The sequence below is a fragment of the Mauremys reevesii genome, linkage group 19 (assembly GCF_016161935.1).
Source record: "Mauremys reevesii isolate NIE-2019 linkage group 19, ASM1616193v1, whole genome shotgun sequence".
NCBI lineage: Eukaryota > Metazoa > Chordata > Testudines > Geoemydidae > Mauremys > Mauremys reevesii.
In genome coordinates, this window is record NC_052641.1 from 21,533,572 (window position 1) to 21,544,647 (window position 11,076).

General features: G+C 41.6%; 1 long non-coding RNA gene across 1 annotated transcript; it reads left to right on the forward strand.

Moving 5' to 3' along the window:
- Window positions 1–446: 446 nt before the first annotated feature.
- Window positions 447–1,667, forward strand: LOC120386849. Its single transcript, XR_005589944.1, has 2 exons — window positions 447–678; window positions 1,417–1,667. It is a non-coding gene; the product is annotated as an uncharacterized LOC120386849 (long non-coding RNA).
- Window positions 1,668–11,076: the final 9,409 nt, after the last annotated feature.

An 11,076-nucleotide genomic window follows, 5' to 3' on the forward strand; every position in this document is an offset into this window, starting at 1 on the left:
GGGCTGCAGGCGCTGGTGTTCTCGGTCCCCAGCAGGCACGGGGCCGCGGCTTAAGCCGGAGAGAAACTGCGGCCCCACACCTGCTGGGGACAGAGAACTCCGAGGCTGCAGGCTTCATTCTATGTTAAAGTAAGAATAATAAATATATTTGGACCAGCAGTTCAACAATGTTTTACTTTTTTAAAATAAATAAGATGAAAACTGTTTATGATATTTATTTTGTAAAAACCTCTTAATTTTTCTTACAGGTAGATAAAAAAGAGCAAATTCACATGGTAAGGTGAAAGAGTAATTGCCAAATAATTTAATTAATACCTTTTACATGTAAAATTACCCTTTTTATCTGATGGATTCATATATTATGTAATATTAAATATGATGTTTTTCATATTATTTAATGTACAAATACAAAATAAGCTTTGAAAAATTGTTGGCGCCCGCCACACTCTTCTGAAAACATGAATATGCTACTGGCCACAAAAAGGTTGAGGACCACTGCATTAGTGATTCATACTGACACTCATGACACTGCATCAAGGATTATCTGGTAGATAATAGATGACTTCAGGGAAGTGTGCTGAAAAAGACTATCCAAGCAAGACTATCTTGAGATCCTTCCTGTCCCATGAGCAAAGGAAGACAGAAGGCAGAAAATTCTGGAAGTGAGTTGCTGGCTAGGTGAGTGGTGTAGGCTTTGGTTTTGTGGAACATTTGTGGAACACCTTCAAAGGGATCTGTAAAGTTTGGATGGCCTCCACCTCAGTAGAAGGGGGACCAATCTCCTTGGGCACAGGCTGGCTAGAGTAGTCAGGAGGAGGTTAAACTAATAACAAAAGAGGAGTGTGACGGGGTGGACTAGGTCTGGAGGCCTCATGGCCCTGCCTCACCCTCCTACCCCCCAGAAAAGAGCAGAGGAAAAGTCCTCCAGGCAGCCTAGAGTGGCTGCAGGGGAAGCTGCCAATCAGGAGCCAGAAGCTCCATATTAAAAGGAGCATCGGAGGCAGAGTAATCAGTTGCTGCCTGGAGCTGGAAGAGGAAGAACTGACTGGAGGAGCAGCGGGACTGTGGACAGCTCAGTGCAGGCAAGACTGAGTCCAGGGAGGGCTTCGGAAGACCAGTGGAGCTAAGAAGGAGCTTCTGGCTGGCTGAGGGGAGCAAGGAAGGCCTGAGCCCAGAACCTAGCCAGACCAGGCAAGGGTACTGTGATGGGCCCTGCTGGTCTGTTTAAAGACTGAGCCCATCAAGGGCTGCTGAAAAGGACACACCAACTGAGGGTACTGCAATGGGCCCTGTTGGACAGTTATAGAAGGCAGTGTCTCCAGAGAGGAAGCCTTGGTGGTACTGCCCAATACTAGGGTCATGAGAAAGTAAAGACTGTATACCCTGGAAGGGGTTTTTTGTTTGTTCCATCTACAGACATTGTGTGCGACTCAGCCAAACAGCTGAAGACCTGCTGACCAGAAGAGGGGTGCTCGTGAGAGGTGGGTGCTGACCCCATTGCAGGGAGGATAAAAAGAAGGAAGATATAAGCGCTCAGTCAGCACAAACCAAAGACCATGAAACGAAGAAATCCCTAAATTGTCTATATGCTAATGTTAGGAGTCTGGGAACAAACGAGGAATTGGAACTGCTCATTTATTAGCATAAATTCAATCTAGTTGGTATTACTGAAACCTGATGGGATGATTTGTACAACTGAAATGTTAAAATCAATGGTCCTAATCTATTTAGGAAGGATAAAGTGGGAGTGGGTAGTACTATGTCAGAAATGGCATTACATGTTTGAGTCACTGATAAGCATTCAACTCAGAAGAAAATGATCTTATGTATCATTGTCCTAACAGATAAAGTGCAAAATGGGGTACTAATTGATGTCTGCTACTGACAACCAAATCAGCTAGGGAACAGGATAGGTGCATATGAGGCAGTCATTGACAATGTGTAGGAATAAAAACTGTGTGATCATGGCAACTTCAACTTGATTGACACATTAGGAGGTCTCATGCTGTCAGTACTAAAACATCCTTGGAATTTCAAAACACTATAGATGACAATTTCCTATCTGAAAGTGTTGCTATCAACATGGGGAATTATATATTAGGCCTTGTCCTAACAGATAAAGAGGAACTTATCATAAAATTAAGAGTTATTGGTAACTTAGGTACAAGTAATCATAACTTGGTTATATTTATAATGTGGAAGCAGAATAAAGTTCAGAACAGCAATATATATATATATATATATTTGGTACTTTAATAGGGCTAATGTCACAAAGCTGAAAACAATTGAGCTAAATCAGCTGGGAGGAAGAACTTAATTAGAAAAATGTGAATGATAATTGGAAATCATTTAAGAATTCCTTAGTACAAGCCCCAAAAGCCCCAGTCCCACAATAGAGGAAGCAAGTGGTGTTGGTTTAAAGAAAAAAAGTCTGGTTTAGAAGGGGAGCAAAGGCTGCTGTAATAAAAAAAACCTCTCTTATTTATATAAAATTATAACAAATGGATGAAAGGGAAAGTTGATCATAATAAATATTCATTTTCTACAATTCCTAATTTATAAGGGAAGCCCAGGACCACAAAAGGAGAACTCTGTGGTCAGAGTTAAGAATAAAAAGAAAGAGGGTTTTTAAATATTAAGAACACAAAGAATCATGACAATGGCATTGGTCTATTACCAGACTGAAATGGTAGAATTATCAATAATAATGTGGAAAAAGACTAGATGTTTAATAAATATTTCTGGGCCAGGGAGGGAGATAATATAGTCTAACCATATGGTGATAATTCTTTTACATCCTCCAGAGATATTAGTGGGATAGAAATGGAAGCTAATAAAGTTAGACATTTTTAAAATTAGCAGGTCCAGATAACTTGCATCCAAGTTTTTTTAAAAGAGCTGACCAAGGAGCTCACTGAACTGTTTTTCTTTCTTTTTTCCAATACATTTTGGAAGACTGGAAGGAAACTAATATGCCAAATTAAAAAAATTTAAAACTTTAAAAAGTATAAGTGGGATGACCTGGGTAATTATAGGCCTGACAGCTAATGGAGCAGCTGATACTGGACTTGATTTAATAATGAACTTAAAGCAGGGTAATGTTGGTTTTTTGTTTTTTGTTTTTTTAATTACATGAGTTTATGGAAAATGGATCCTGTCAAACTAACTTGGTATCCTTTTCTGATGAGATTACAAGTTTGGTTGATAAAGGTAACAGTGCTGATGTAATATACTTAAGCTTCTGTAAGGCATTTGATTTGGTGCCGCACAACACTTCGATTGAAAACTAGAATGATATAATTTTAACATGGTACACATTAAATGGATTAAAAACTGGTTGGTTAATAGGTCTCAAAATGTAACTGTAAATGGGGAATCATCATTGAGTGGGTCTGTTTCCAGTGGTGTCCTGCAGGGATCAGTTGTTGGTCCTAAACTCATTAACATCTCTATCAATGACCTGGAAGAAAACATAAAATCATCACTGATAAAGTTCCCAGATGATACAAAAATTGAGGGAGTGGCAAATAAGGAAGAGGACAGGTCACTGATTCAGAGCAATCTAGATTGCTTAGTAAACTGGCCACAAGAAAACAATGTGTTTTAATATGGCTAAATCTAAATGTATACATCTGGGAACAAAGAATGCAGGCCATGCTTACAGGATGGGGGACTCTACCTTGGGAAGCAGTGACTCTGAACAAGATTAGGGGATTGAGGTGGATAATTAGCTGAACATTAGCTCTTTTGGCCACATCTGGAATCAACAGGGGAATCTTGAGTAGGAATAGAGAGGTTATTTTACCTCTGTATTTGGCAGTGGTACAACAGCTACTGCAGTACTTATGCCCACAATTCAAGAAGGATGTTGATAAATTGGAGAAGGTTCAGAGAAAATCCATGAGAATGATTAAAGGATTAGAATATATGCTTTACACTAGTGATAGACTCAAGGAGCTCAATCTCTTTAGCTTAACAAAGAGAAGTTTGAGAGGTGACTTGATTACAATCTAGAAGTACCTGCATGGGAAACAGCTATTTAATAAAGAGATCTTCAGTCTAGCAGAGAAAGGTATAATGTGATGCAATGGCTGGAAGTTGAAGCTAGACCAGGGGTCTCAAACCCAAATGACCATGAGGACTAGTACATTGGCCTGAGGGCCGCATTACTGATACCTGCCCCCTGCTGCCCTTGGCCCTGCCCCCACTCCACCCCTTCCATGAAGCCCCACCCTGTCCCATCTCTTCCCACCCCTTCCCTGCCCCCATTCCAACCCCTTCCCCAAAATCCCCACCCCAACTCTGCCCCCTCCCTGCCCCCAGGGGGTGCAGGTGGGGTGTGGGGTGTGGCAGGGGCTCAGGGCAGGGAGTTGGGGTGTGGGGTGCAGGAGGGATGAGGGGTGTGGCAGGGGGTCAGGGCAGGGGGTTGGGGTGCAGGAATGGGGAACCGTGGCCAATGGGAGCTGCTGGGGGCGGTGCCTGGAGCAACATCAACACACACACATGCCTAGGTCGCCTAAATGGTTGCACCGGCCCTGACTGCACACAGCAACTGGGTGTTGTAAGGATCAGTTCATTAACATAGATGAAGTACTCATAGGCTACACTGACGGGGCCATTGGAGAATCTAGCTAGACTAGATGGTATTCCTCCACACCTCCCCCCCCACACACACACAAATTCAAGTGGAGAAAAAAGTTGCAGGACAATGAACAAACAAAGATGTCTGAGTATTTGCAAAACTGACTTTCAGTAAAGTTGCAAGTTTATTAACTGATTTTTTTGAAAGGCACAAAGCAAGAGCCCCGATGAGTCACTATGGCAACTAGAGTTTAAGACTGTCTAAGAGAACAATCTGTCTCTCCTTTTCTCATTGGGGTAGAGAAGGTATAAATACAGCACTGGCAAAATCAATATTTGAGTGTTTTCTCAATATACAGTTAGTACTGGGGGACGAAAGCTGCCATATAAATGTCAGGTGACAATCCTTTCTTAATAAATACCATTAGTGAGTTCCTTCTAGAACAGTGTCTGGAATAATGCTTTAGGTCCTCCACCTCAGTCAGAATAGCTGTACATTTCCATTCTGTCACTGTTCTGTTGTATAATTTATTTATTTACACTTTGTGTGAAAGTGAGGGTATAATATGCTTTGCCATCATAATGCACGTAGGTATCGTGTAAACCTCCTATGTGAAACTCTGCCAATTCTCAGTCCTGCCGGCTCTTCCAGCTCCGCCCCCTCCGACGCACCTCATTCTCTGCTATTCCAGTCCTATGCCCCCACAAAGCTTTGCTAATGCACCTCAGCCCCTGCTATTCCAGTTGTGGTTCTTTGTGAAGCAGACTCTTAATGATGTTATGCCATATTGTGTGATGTGCGCAAATTGTGATATGGAAACATGTCTGCTAGTGCCCCTCAAACTCATACATTGTGATATAAGAAAAGCCTGGTTTCCAGAAATGAAAGTTATGACCCATTAATTCATTTTGCTACTTTGGCCCACATTTTGATCTCGAGTTTTTACATTTTCTGATTTAACTCTCCCAACAAGGACCAACTCACATTGTACATAATGAATTCTAAGAATCTATTCAGCATTACTTCCTACCAGGTTCTTCAGCAGTTTGCAATAAAAACTGATCTTCGCTTAATCAACTATTTGTTCGAAAGCCAGTGGCACCTCGTGCTAGCTGTGATAATTCCTTCACAATTCCATGGGCCATACAAATAGCTTCATTATGAAAATAGCATATGGTCGTGCTTACAATTGGTTGAGGCTAGGCTGTCTTTGACAGTCTTCTAATACTGGCTGTCAGAGCAAATGAAATAACATATGTATTCGCACTTTCATTCTAATGAGGAAAAATATTGAATTAAGAATAGCTGAATACTAATGGCTGCCATCTATTTTCACTCTTACAAAAGAAATCATGCCCATCTGCATGGTGCCAGGTTCTGATAAAACAACAGATGGGTATCACAGCCAGCAAGAATGAAATGCGCTGGAACCTGATTCAAAGGCCTGTCTTCTGCACTTTTTATGTACATGGTGGATTTCCATGGGCAATTTAAGTGTGTACAGAGATAGGATGGGAGGAATAGATCATTTTGGGATACAACTGAGTGTGGATGTGAAGAAACTGCTCTGGTTAACCTGTATTTCTTTATCTCTGTGTCTACGTAGATTTGAGCAAATCATTCTTTTACAGGTGAAACGGATTTGGATATAAAATAAGAATCAATCCAAGGTGTGAACATGTCCCTTTTTGGAGAGTTGAAAAAGTTAGTTAAACTCATTCTCACCTTCCTATTGTTTTTCATTTTCTGTACTTATGTGTTTCATCAAAGGGAATGTAAGAAAATACATCAGGAAAAGTTGTGAAGGTGGTATCTGGCTAGAAGCAGGAAGTTGAGAAATCTTAGGGAGGGCTGACCCTCTTCTTGAGATTTTAAGCCCAGTTTTAGAGATCTAAAAGATTTGGATAGTTTAGAAAAACAGCCAGAAATGTGGGTGCTCTTATTTGTCTCTGGGGGTCACCATTCCATGGCTTCTATTGGGGTTTCTTCAAAGCCATATTTTTACCTAAGTGCCACTTCAGGAACTGCCTACGATTAAGCATGTGTGTAAATGCTGTCTTGACAAGGGATTCTTTCCTGAATCAGGGCCTTAAATCTAAGAATGATTTGCAAAACAATAGAAATTTGGTGGACTAGGAAGACCTTTATTTCTTTTCCACTGAGGATTAGAACAAGAGGTGACTGCAGCATCTTGGCTTCCTTGGTTAGTTTTTACAATTAAATCAGAGATTCAGAACCAGAAAGTATTTCATTAGAACTGTTGTTGACCGAGAGAGACTTTTACTGAGATCCACATCTTGTTTGGTCTCATTACTGGTGAGAGACTGTAGCATCCAGCCCCATACTTCAGCACTAAACACAGTAAGGACGTTCATTCTCAAACAGCAGCTAGTGAGCCAGCCTTGAGTTTTCATACTAAAAGCTTCCTGAGATTCAAGGTGAAAAGTTTCTGTGAATCAGACCATGTCAATGCTATTTTAAATGGAGCAGGTAGCTTATTCCAGTGGTTGGGGGTGTAACACATAACACCAGCCTGTTGTTGTTTCTGACTTTAGTCACTTTTAAATTAGCAGACATGATTCAGTGAAAGGCAGTTCTACCACTTGCATTGTGTAAAAGTGAATGGAAATAGGCAGGGGCTAACAGCTAGGCAGTGTCTCATCATAAACCAATGACACTGCCTTAGCTCTGTGAGACTGGTCTACAGGCAGTCCTCGGCTTACGAAGAACAGCACTTATGATGTTTCTGAATTGGCACCCTGATTACAAAACGTTTGTTTTGATTTTATGATGCTCGGTCCTGCAATGGAGTGGATTGCAGTTCCAAGTTACAACGTTTCGACTTATGACGCAATTACTAAGAACCAATTGTCCCGTAAGTCCGAGGATGCCTGTATTTAGCTGCCTGCAATTGTCCCAGTGATGGGTTCTAAATTTAAAAGAGAAGACAAGCCTGCAGAGTTTTATTAAGTACTCTCCGTGTTTGTAGTACCACTCCAGGTGCATTTTCCTTTCCAGTCTCCCTGTAGTCCAGGATACTAATGCAGAATGCTGGACAAGCTGAAATTCTAGCCAAATGTTTGAAAGAATCAGTTACATTAATGAATTGAAAGAGTGGGTTTTTCCTTCCTTGATTTATAATCTAATTTTTAGAGACAGAGACTCTGCAGGTAATCAGGATCCTGGAATAGTTCTTGGGAAAGAGAAGAGGCCAAAGAGCTAGAGCAGGCAACATATGCATGTCTGAAACCTGACCTACTGGGGTCACAGATGGGTTATGGGAGATTTCAGTATATTTTCCTTTTTTGTTTTTTGTTTTTGTTTTTAACTTCCTCCCTGCCTTGGAAGAAACTGGACAAGCTCATAAATCTTTTCAGCAGTCTAGAGATTGCAAGATAAACCCTTACCCCCTATAATTACCTCCTGATGTGTCAGGACAAGGAGAAAAATCTCTGTCATACAAGGAAACTATTGCAGTTTAAGGTTAGCTTCCTTAATTCCCTCTCATAAATTGGTTAAACTCAAGAGGAAGTCTCTCCTCAGTAATGATGACAGAACCATCTTGGCAATGTGTCACAGATTCTGGTGATGAGAAGAGAGGAGACAATGGCTGAAACAAGGAGTTACAGAGATCCAGATTCTCTGCAGACAGAAAACTCCAGGAATGCTTAATTGACTAGCATGGTGCTGGGCACATTAGAAGTGCCTTGAAGAACATATGTGGAGTGCTCCCATGTTCTCTTTGATAACATTGTAGTCAGATGCTTTGGGTTCTTGGATGGTTAGAATGTGACCCCAGTCTGTAGTACGAGATACCCCTTAGTTCATGCTTGGAACCGCCTTTAATTCACTTGCTCTACTCTCTTGGTTGCACTGCTCTGGGAAGATGGCCAGTTGAGTTTCTCTCTGCTTCACTTTGCTCTGTTGACAGGAGATAGCCAACACCAGTAGTGTCAGTTGGTGTTATCATTCATGCCAGGGCAATGGCTGTGCAGACCTGAAGCATTTGCTGCTTTTTCCAGTGGAAAAATGTCTCGTGACAGGTACGATAAGAATTAAGAGCATGTTCCTGCCCTCTTTGGCCTCTCCTTGAGGAGTTGCATAGGATGTCAAAATGTCGGATTCATTTTTTAAATCTCTGGCCTGTTGTGTGTTGCTGTCTCTGGCTAGCCTATATCTGAAGTCTAAAGAAACCTAAGTTCCTCTGTTTGGGTGAGGATGTGCTTCCAATATCTCCATAGCTACTGGATTCTTATATTTATCTTTCTCTTCCTCTCTTGGTGGCAGCATTGTGATATGTCAGCCTTCTGTGTCTCTGCACGGGGTCTGTCTGCAGTAGCAGCTGTTTTCTGTGTGTGGCTTCCTGTGGTGGTTCGGCACTGGCTTTACCAGTTAGAGGAATCCCCCATCCAGTAGTTGGACTCTCTCTCAATCCTGCATGTGTTGGCAACTGAGACACAGACAGATTCCCACGGTATGTAGACAGCAGCAGGACGAGATGAGCAAAAGTGGAAGCTCCTGTTGTATTTAGGAGGCAGCTATGCTGGGCCCTTCTTTGTTATGCAGTATTTAAGTGTCTTGACAACCTAACAGTCTCACAACCTTGTATAAACCTAACAGAACATTGCTTATTGCTACTTATTGTTGCACCTCCTTCTGGGGCAGCTGGTACTGCTTTGTGTCTGTGTGAAACACGTATGTCTATGACCCGCTCCACAGAGAGGGCAAAGGAGTCTAGACTACTACCAGTTAAAGAAGTTGTTGTCCTATAGTTCATGGTAGCTGAAGGACCAGGAATCTAGGCCCAGCTCCCCAGAGGTGTCTTTGTGATCTCTAGATTAATTGTGACACTTCTCTGTAATACACTGCCTCATTGCAGTTTGAACTGCATTAACCTCATCTCTTCTGGTAGCAGAACTTGCCTATCTAGCATTCCCCACCATCATTCCTTATTCCTGCATTTGGACTTTCAGACTTCAACTGCAAAGTCTAGATCTTCATGCAGTGGTTCCTCCAACTCGCCATTTTGTCAGGCTCTGGCAGTGCTTTAATCAGGCTTCCATGAAAATTCTAATGCTTTAAAAATTCGAACCTCAAAACCTGTTCTTGCAGCAAATCTAAACTTTAGCAGGAAGAAGCCCCTCGGGTTAGTTACCTTTGACCTTGCACCTCTGCAATAAGAAGGGGAAGCTGGTTGTGGATGCAGTGGGGAGCTTACTGTAGGCCACTGCAGAGTTACAGGTCTCGCCAACACTGAAGGTTAGAGTTAGCTCAAACTGCAGTTCTATTATAGTGGTCATTGCTGAAGTTACTGTTGTTTCAGCCTCACGCTGATTGAAGAGAAGAGATCAACTGTTTTATGATGTATTGGTCGTTTTACAGCATGGGCTACAATTAGGATGGGGAGCAGAGCTTGCCTTTTAAGAGCATTTCCAGCCATTTGCTCCTCCCACCCCTTGCAGCCTACAGACGGTGCCATAACAAATGGTGGAAAGGATTACAGCTACCCCCTACAGCCCCTTCCAGTCTCTTGGGCTTCACTTTATCACACACTTGTACAACATGCCATTGGATCTGAGGATCTCCTAGCACCATCCAAACAGTAATGAATACAGCCTCCCACCGCCCGTGACACAGGCTTTATTATACCCACTCTACAAATGGATAAACAAAACTTCAAGTGACTTACCCAAGTGCACAGCAAATCAATACCAAGGCTTTGGTTAGAATCCAGTCCCTTGCTCTCACCACTAGCCCACACACCCTCAATGGCTAATATAGTTCCTTAGCCACTAAAACTTCCCTGATAAGTTCTAAAACCTCTCCATCAACTCCAATGAGATTGAGAAGCTACCATATACATAAACCATATATATATTTAACTAGGAGTTGTGATGATCTGCTTCAATTTTTCAGTTACAATCTAGACACTACACACCAAGTATATAGTGTGTAATGTTGTACTGCGTGTTAAACCAGAACCCAGCAGAACCAAACAAACATATGTTTCTTTATTATCAGCAATGATATTATTTGGAAGGCAAATAGAAATGATTATTTAACCAAATGTGATTGCCTCTGACAACTTGTTTGGTGAACAAGGTAGCATTGGCTCAGTGACTGGGTAAATTTGGCACAAATTATGATGAAATAACTTCATTTCTTGTAAAGGGAACTCTTCAAGGGGGATATTGATGTGCACAGTAAATCTCACTAATGCAGCACTGCTTCCAAGAGCTTTTAATTGAGCTTTCTTTAAAACTGTCAAGATAGCTCTTTAGTCCATGACGTTTATTGCTTGCCTTTGTACAATGTACATTGTGCTTGTATTATCATATAATCAGCTGCTTGGCATCCAATATGCTGCATGAAACAAACATTGCATCTTATTTCTATTGCTTCAGCAAGACAACTTAATATCCAGGGCATCTGTTCTCATTATTCCTAGCTGAAGTAACATGAAGAACCCACAAGAAACTGCACCATAAAGGGAT